Genomic DNA, 9,212 nt, shown 5'->3' on the forward strand with positions numbered 1-9,212 from the left:
AACTTGAATTGAAACAGAGAGGTGCTTCAAAATTTGTGACTTAAATGTTCAATTTAGTGTTTACTAAGCAGTTCAGTTGAGTAAGTCTCACTTGTTATGCTGCAAAAACGGAATTGGCAACCATTAATGGACTTTATAAACGTGACTACAGCTAATTAAGATAATGAAAGATTGTCAATTTGAAAAAAAGTATATCGATGTTTTTCGAAAATGCATTACTAAAAATTCACGCCTGTAATATATCGGTTCTTTACTGTCCTTTTACATGTTGTCTCCTATACAATTGGTTCAATCTAGTTATATCAACCCAAAAGTTTTTCCCCCGGCTACTGTTCCTGCCACAGAACAAATTAACGCTCTCCTCTTAAAAAAGGAGACTTCATTGATTAATTATATTTATCAAACAAATAACTGCCAAAACAATTCTTAAAACGGCCGCTTGGTTGTAAGTGGCTTGCAAATGAATTCATAGGAACGTACATAATATTTTACTCTGATCGAAGAATCAGGCTTTTGATGACCTAGATACTACTGACTTGAGTGCTTCTCTTCTTTGCGGTTTCACCAAGCCTCCAGGGTTGATAATGTCTGGTTTCAATGCTGAAAACCGCAGTAGGTACTCAAAAATTTCAGTTTTACACATGGTGCAGTTTATGTCCACAGAAAAATTTGTTTTCCTTTCAACATACACAATAAATTGGCCCTGCTTAGAGGAAGTTGGTAAACCATAAGTTGACGCTAGAACTTGACAGCAGTTCATTATTCCTTGAAGTGTTTCGTAATGAAGGGTAAGGTCGAAAATAATGAGACTAATTATAGCACTTTCCATGATTTAAATTCGACTCAGTCACGTTCACCACCCACCTTCATGCCATGAACTACATTTGGCCGATATTTAAGTTGTGTTTTTAAAACTATCACATTGCAAATCATTTTTTGGCACCATGTCTTTGTAAGAAGAAATTTTAAGAGAACAACCTCCTACGAACGAGGAATTATCGTTACTTGGATAACCAAAGGAATGTTTATATAGCTAGCAAACCCTCTGTCACCAACAACTTTCTTTCGTATGTTGCCATTAATCTCGAGCAAACTGGTCAACCATGTCTTCCTTAAAAGACAGTTGTTAGAAAAAGCAGTTCTATTCGAAGAACCACTGACTGAAGTCTCCATATGACATATCGTATCTCTGCCCTGCTGAGGAAGGGAGGAAAGCTTCATGATATTTCAGATGATAGTTGATGATCAGTCCAACTATCACGTTTGAACACGAACTATCATGCATCAGCTATCACTGACTATCATCGACTATTTAACAATTATTCCACGAGCGCGCGTTGGATATGAGATGATAGATAGCCAACGAGGCGCGTAGCGCCGAGTTGGCTATAATCATCTCATATCCAACAAGCGCGGGTGGAATAATTGTTTTATTAAAAACGTCCCCAAGATATTAGACAAATCATACCAAATCTTAAAATTTTTAGCTCCCTTTTAATTTTAACCCGACGCGTACGCTTACCATATTTGTAGATTATGGTATATTGGCTCAGGCTAATAGCTAAGCCAATAAAAAGTCTTGAATTGCATTATCCAGTGATACAGTTTTTAATAACATCAATTATATTTCACCACTAAATTTTCTCCGATTCTTATTGGTTTAAATTGATCACGTGACGCGATAGCGTTCATCCGTGGAGAGATACTATCAGCCCATAGTGCCCGTCCGCGGAAAATACCCGGATGGATTGTACTCATCCGTGAAAATTTTTTATTGGTTTGACGGCCGCGAAGTTAGGTAGATTGGAAAAACATTGAGTTTTCAATTCTGACAGGTATAACGTATTATTTAGATAATGTACGGTTGTGAATTATTGACATTTGTGACTAGCATACCTGCCCTGGAAGCTTCGCTTCTCGGACAAATATTTGCTTTAAGAACATCAAATTTCCGCATGGGAACTATCAGCTGATAGTTCCTCGACAGAAACACTCTATTGTTTAACTACCATGTACTTTGGACATGTTCGAATTCCACTCAATAGTTGATTATAGTTTTCCCGCTTGAATGAGCGGTCAGCGGTTTTGCTAAAAGCAGGCTCCGAAACTGAAATGGCAAATAGTAAGATGTGTAAAATAGCCGTGAAAATTTTACAGAATGTCTCTTAGTTCATTCTCATAATCTCTCGGTAGGCCTCAGAATCTTCAACTCGCAACTTCTTCATTAAAATTTTAAATACCACGAAAGTTTTGACCTCAGCGCACCCATATTTGCTTACAATTACGCGATCTCATCGCGTAATTTTGCGAACTATCAGTCGACTATCGTGAACCGTTTGAACGCAAACACGATAGTCGATGATAATGAATGAATGTTGAAACTATTATCGATTATCCCCAACTATCATAAACTTTTGAACGGGGCTTTACTTCCCAACACCAAGATAGATAAGTCCCAAATACCTTTTTGTAACGATATTGATTGTCAGTTTTGTCTTTTGACAAACCTAACAATGACATTTCAAATGAGCGGTCAATTAAACAACACCGACACATACTATACTTGTGGCATAAAGTTAAGTTTTGTGTCTTCCTAATGATGATATTTTAACCCACGAACCAAGATCTAAAAACATTATACTTTTACCTTCGTTTGAAAGGAACCTTTTGATAATTGAAAAAGCAAAACCAACATGTAGGGATCCCACCATAGTTAATGTTCCAGGCGTACCACAAACACTTGTTGCACGTAGTTGCCAACCGCCATATATGAGCTGGTTTGAATGGAGAAAGGGAAATTTAGCAAATCAGAACATCACCTACGTAGATGATAAAAAGTTTGATATCGTTACGGAAATTTTCATGTAATGCAGAAAAGTAGATTCGAGCATGAAGATTTGCGCTGGTTTGGATCGAAAGAGGGAAATGTAGGTAAACACAACATTACATAAGTGATTATTTACGGTATTTGAACTAAGTGGAGTGCAATTTGCATAGGTGATCGCAGGATTTCGAGTACAATTGGGATAAATCAGCAGGGGTAAATTTTTCAAAGGCTAAGCAAGTTGCACGAGCCTGTTGGGCGAGTGAAATTTGTAGCCTTTAAAAAATTTACGAGTTTGAGCCATTGTAATTTTAGAAGTTTGTATTTTGTCCATACCAGTACTATTCTATTTTCCTTGTCACGTGACCTGTCGATCACTATGTGGCTGACTGACCTTCCTTCTGGGTATTATTTTCTGTATACAAATGATAAGTCCAACGCTTGAAATTATAGCAATTACAGTGATAATGGCAAATACTAATACACTGGTTTCCTGAAAATTGACAATTTATTGACCAAAATTATCTGCGGTAGTACAGAACTAAACGCGATGGACTCCAGACCTGATCTTACAGGTTCAACCGCTAGCCAGTTGTAATAGCTCCCCCTGGAAAGGACAATAAAACTTCCCGGTGCTTCCCGCAACTCACAAATTTAAAGAACGGGTAGAGAGAACTGGCGATATAATTCGACTATTTTCCATATAGGTTAGAATAAGCGATAACTATAGTCGCCTCATGCGCTTAGGCTTCGATACACTCCTTAGTGCGGTATACCTGGTTGCAGAATGTGCCTAATTTATTTTTCTCATAGACTTCATTAAGTTAAGGAAGGTACGTTTCTCCTTGAGAGGGGGGGGGAGGGGTGGGCTGGGAAATTTTGGTATTTTTTTCCGAAAACAGTGTTGGGCCTCCATTGCGTTTCAATAAAAAAAACTCCTAACCCCCCACCTTTAGGTGGCCGACAAAAGTGCGACCCTCCCCTCGCTACTGCATGATATATTCTACGTCATAGATACCTCGAAACATTTCGTCTGTGACAGGAAGCGTGCTGAACGAAAGCAACAGAAATACAATGACATTGACTGGGAAGATTTGTATCGCAGAAATCAGTTGCCATCCATTAGAGTAGGTGAACTTGCTATTGGCCATTAAATTAATCACCACAATATTGCATTTAAAGGAAAGAAAGATGAGAAAGTGAGGATGGTGATGGCACATATTGGCAGTAAGATTTTGACTTTTATTGTGCAGGACAGTCAGAACAGCATTCAGCTAGCCTCTGACTCAAATTCAGAGTCCGACAGTGACAGTGACGGGGTAGAGCGCATTGTTGGATCTAGTATTACCTCTTCAGGAGATCAGGCCGCGGATAATCAACTGTAGCAAAAAGCTGAAGAAATGATACCTGAGTCTGGTACGTCTCCATACGGAAATAAAAGGACACGAGTCCTCCAAGAGAACTATGTGCCATGGCATAATATACATGTAGAAATGTAACCTAGAACCTTTAATAAAACACCGAATTAAATCAAAGTAGGTGAAAAGAAAACTTAATCTGTAAGAAGAATGGAAAGCAACATGGCAAAACTCCTCATTAAAAAATTCTGGAAAGGTGTGACCCTCCCATTGAATAGCTTACCGTATGACCCTCTCCAATTGGTGCTCACTCTCATTTTTGACCTTCCCCTCTAGGGCCCCAGCCCCCCCCCCCCTCCCCAAGGAAAACGTACCTTTCCTTACCAGTAATTTGTAACATTAGTTTCAAGATCACTAGGGATTACTCATTAAGCAGTCAGTGGAATAGCTGGCTACGAGTAAACTGTTTTATGGGGTTCTCAGGTCAACTGTTTCCAAAACAAACATTAATTTTAGTTAACAAATGTACCACCAACCTGATTTCTCCAATCAGTTATGTAATGAAGACAAGTGCCATGACGTACATAACTGACAGACTGCTTCCAATCATTACTACTGGTACATAGGTTGACTGTTTGGTGGAGTCGGTCAGAAAATAGCTCCAAACAGCATCACCCATTACAAGGAAAGCTGCAAGTATGTAGCTCCACTTACTTTCGAAATCAATAGAAAATTGAAATTCATTAGAATCACACAATTAAAATGAGTAGAGCTTATTTTGGGAAACGTCACTTTTCTCTGAACGTAAGAACGCAAATCCGTTGATTTATTACTTCGCAAGGGTACCGATGACCAGTGACTAATACTGAATGGATTTATAGTGACAAGCATTTTGGACATCAAAAAGTAAAATATGGTCACGCGATCCCATTGTTAAATAATAACTGTTCATGGGACTTATCTAACGTTCATACCATACTTCCGATCTTCCTACTGAGTCTATTGCATATCAAACTTGATAAGGAGGCATTGATCGGGAAAATAAGTGGAATATAGGCGATAGCTTCCTCATAGGAGGGAAGAACACTGTAATTACGCTCAAGAATTTTGTAAGCAAGTCAACAGCGCAAATGTTAAAGTGAAGGGACTTTGATGTAGTACCTTTGCAACTAGCAGCCTTTCTGTAACGAATAATGGTAAATAACTGTTTACAGTGTCCAGTACAAGACGTGTACATGTGAAGATAATGGCTGCCTAAAAATAAAGTGACACAAGAAAAAAGATGTAGAACGATTGCGGAAAATTTTAAATACCTTAGTAGCAAACAAATAAGACAGTAAAAAGACTTATTTGGTTTTTTTACCTTATACAAGTTTGGATCTCTCAGCCAATCTTTGATTCTTTTTGGACATTTCCTCCTAGATTGAACATTTTCCAGTGAAACATCAGGACCATGTAGATCAGAATTTGCTTCTAAAGCTGAGGAATTATTGTTTTCCATGTAAGATACTAGAACTTCGTCGCTTTTCCAAGTTTGTCTCAGATAATAATTCTGAGCACTTTCATTTAGGATCATTGCTTCTCCGGCCAGATCATCAAAAATCAATTCCTTGGGTTGGTCCTCGTGTATTCACCGCATTTCTGGAAATACAGGTAAGCTGAAAGTCACGGCCTTTTTGGCTTCCTGATCAAAGTATTGAAAAAGTTTCCTTTCGCTCCATGCTCACTACGATCAATATAAAATCGCACGTTTAAAACAGACTTGCCATTATTTTTACTTCCGAATGGCGTCAGTATTGTTCAAGGAGCGTTCTGAAGTAAAAAAAGGCAACTGACTGAGTCCGTTTATTCCACAACCCACGAACAAATGGAACTTGCGATAGTTACAGAATCCCCTATGGATTCTATAAACGTGATACCTGCCGCTAAAGTGTCGGGTACAAAGGTGCGTATACATATTAAGTACTTTAGGGTGAAATTCATTTCGAATGATATGTGTATGGTTCAAAGGGAAATGAAGAAACTGCTAGTACCAAATTATTAGTTCAGTCACAACTATCATTTCGGGGCTTTACTACAAGGTTTTTGATCTTGACTTACCATAATACTTGAATGTGTGCTATTTGTGCGTAAAAGTCTCTAGCGCTCTTTTGTAGCAGGATTCCTGCTATCATTTTCATCGTATTTGCCATCTTTATCAATTATTGCAACTTGATCCTCAATGCTCCTTGCCTCCCTTTGTGCGTTCAGTTTTTGGGGTTCCTTTGCACCAATGAGAAAGATGATTACAAAGAAGATTCCTGTTCCAGTCGCCATCCATGAGAGGGACAGCAAATAAATAGCAAGAGAACTGACAAAAAAGGGCGTCTCCACTGCAAGTAGAGCTAAGAAGAGGAAGCTCTATCAAAGCAACGGAAGAAGAACCCTGGCTGCGCATCTCATCTTGGCACACTATGTAGTTTGAGTTCAACAGATGGAGATATCGATGCCTAAAGTTATGAATATACTTCTTTGCGAAGTCTCTTGAGAGCTGCTTCTTACCCCAAAGTAGGGAATTTGATAGGTCTCGAAGTGACTTTATCCTAAACCGTTTGAAAACTGTAAAGACCTTCGCTTATGCAAGTTTTCTTTACTAGAGTATATGAATTCTAAACAGAATTAGGGAAGAAGTTCCTAACCGTAAGATCTGAAGGGCTGTTATAGGTCCCAGAGCATCACCATTATCAAGACCAAGAAGGCTCCAGGTGGCGACATAAATATAGACACCACTCAAGAAGCTGAACATTGTCCTAAATGAAAGAGGAAACCGAAACTCTGGGAAGAATTTAATTTAAGATTACATACACATCATTACACGTATATGAGAACGATCCTTCGCAGTAAAGCACTATTTGAGCAATAGTGAAAATCAGACCTGAAAAAAATTTCAGGCCTGTACGGGACTCGAACCACTGACCTCTGCGATACTAGTGCAGCGCTCTACCAATTGAGCTAACAAGCCAACTGGGAGCAGGCCATCAAATTAAGACAAATTACACGTAAATACATTAAATTTATGGATTCATGTTTAGCATGCTTATATTGGATTATGGATGCATGTCAGAGTATTGTAGAGCGCGAGAGAGGCGTAAAAGTTGTTCTAGGCGCAACCGAGAGCAACTCTACGGTAACCTTTCTTAATTTTAGAAGTAGGGTTCCGTAAGAATGAGAATACCACTTGTACTAATCAAACTAGATTCTTAACTTTCTGAGCTACTGTTCGGAATTTTTCATACAATTTTCAAACACTTGATCAGCAGGGATTTGCTAAAGCAAAGGCATAGAAAAAACCAGGAAAGATTTATTACTCGACGTTTCGGGGTCATCGTGACTCCATTGTCAAGAGACTAGTTTAAAAACATGCAAATAAGGAAAGGTACAAGAATAGCATAAATTAGACTGAACGGCTTAAACAAACACCTTGGCGCGGATGGAATCCGTTTGCACGTTCAGTGTTGGCTTACGCATGCGAATATACAACATTTCATTAACAAGGCAATCAAATTTGCCGTTACATTTCGTGATGACGTTGAATTGCTCGTTTAAATGTAACCTGTGTGATGCAGGGTATGTGGGCTATACTCGTGGTCACTTACACGAGCGCGTAGAAGGGCACACAAGGAAATCATCTTCTATCTACAAACACTACCACCTCCAGCACAATAGTGAAATGCCTGAACGCTTGATCGAGCAATTCAACGTCATCACGAAATGTAACGGCAAATTTGATTGCCTTGTTAATGAAATGTTGTATATTCGCATGCGTAAGCCAACACTGAACGTGCAAACGGATTCCATCCGCGCCAAGGTGTTTGTTTAAGCCGTTCAGTCTAATTTATGCTATTCTTGTACCTTTCCTTATTTGCATGTTTTTAAACTAGTCTCTTGACAATGAAGTCACGATGACCCCGAAACGTCGAGTAATAAATCTTTCCTGGTTTTTTCTAATTTTCATACAACACTATGAACATGAAAATGTTAGACATGGATGGCGAAAACTAAAATATCTTTCAAATGGACAGGTTTAAGATTCAAACTGTGATGTTAAGAGCCAACCTCATCGCAATGAGAACTGTGTATTCCTCCACAGAAGCAGCTACAGCCGTGATTTATCTCCACTACGTTGAAACAGATGTTTATCAACACTGAAAAGAAACCAAAATTGACGAAGCCAGTTTTGATTGTTGTACAACAAGCAGTGGTTGAAGAAAAAGGGGAGTCTGATGGCCATGAAGATTGTTGCTAAACAGTGCCAAGACTTTCGCCTGCCAATTTTTTTGGAAAGAAAAGGTACTTTTACTCTATAACCAAGGTATGCAGCAACTGGCGAGAATGACGACGCGTATGTAATTTGTCCGAGTACCACAATCACTCCTGCCTCTAAAGCTGAAACTTCAACAACTTTCATGAGGAAAAGAAGTTCAAATGACTGTGCGAGCTGTCGGATGAGATCATTGAACACATTTCCAACTGCGCATGATAATTGCTCCTTAATTCGCATCTTTAACAAGCTTTACTCCAATCCTGTCGCCCTCAGTAACCTATATAAAGGGAAAAGAAAAAATAAAGACGCAAAGAAAGAAAAGATTAAGCAAATAATCATGAACCAAAGTAGTATTTAGAAATAGGTCCCCAGAAAACCTGTGCAGACTCGGTGAATGCAGACTTATGTGCCAAACCTAAAAAGGTACGAATTTACCGCATTCTTGACAGCCTTGATAAACTGACCTCTACATTACAAAATCCAGTCGACTATTGAAGGGAATATTGACTCATAAGATGGTTATATACCCATGATTAACGTCTCGAAAACAACACCTATTCTTACCTACAATCGTGTGGCAGGTGTAGTTTGTTGTAGTATGGTGCAGCAGGCGTAGTATGGTATAGTAGATGACGGTTAGTGTGTTAGGTGTAGTTTGTTATAGTTTGGTGTGGTAAGTGTAGTGCGTGTAGTGCAGTGTGGTAAGTGTAGTACGTGTAGTGCAGTG

The 9,212-nt window shown here is 38.9% G+C and overlaps 1 pseudogene; it reads right to left on the reverse strand.

Moving 5' to 3' along the window:
* Window positions 1-1,994: 1,994 nt before the first annotated feature.
* On the reverse strand, window positions 1,995-8,722 carry LOC148732348 (major facilitator superfamily domain-containing protein 12-like; annotated as a pseudogene).
* Between the last annotated feature and the right edge of the window lie 490 nt (window positions 8,723-9,212).

This window comes from Stylophora pistillata, chromosome 4 (assembly GCF_964205215.1).
Source record: "Stylophora pistillata chromosome 4, jaStyPist1.2, whole genome shotgun sequence".
Lineage (NCBI taxonomy): Eukaryota > Metazoa > Cnidaria > Anthozoa > Scleractinia > Pocilloporidae > Stylophora > Stylophora pistillata.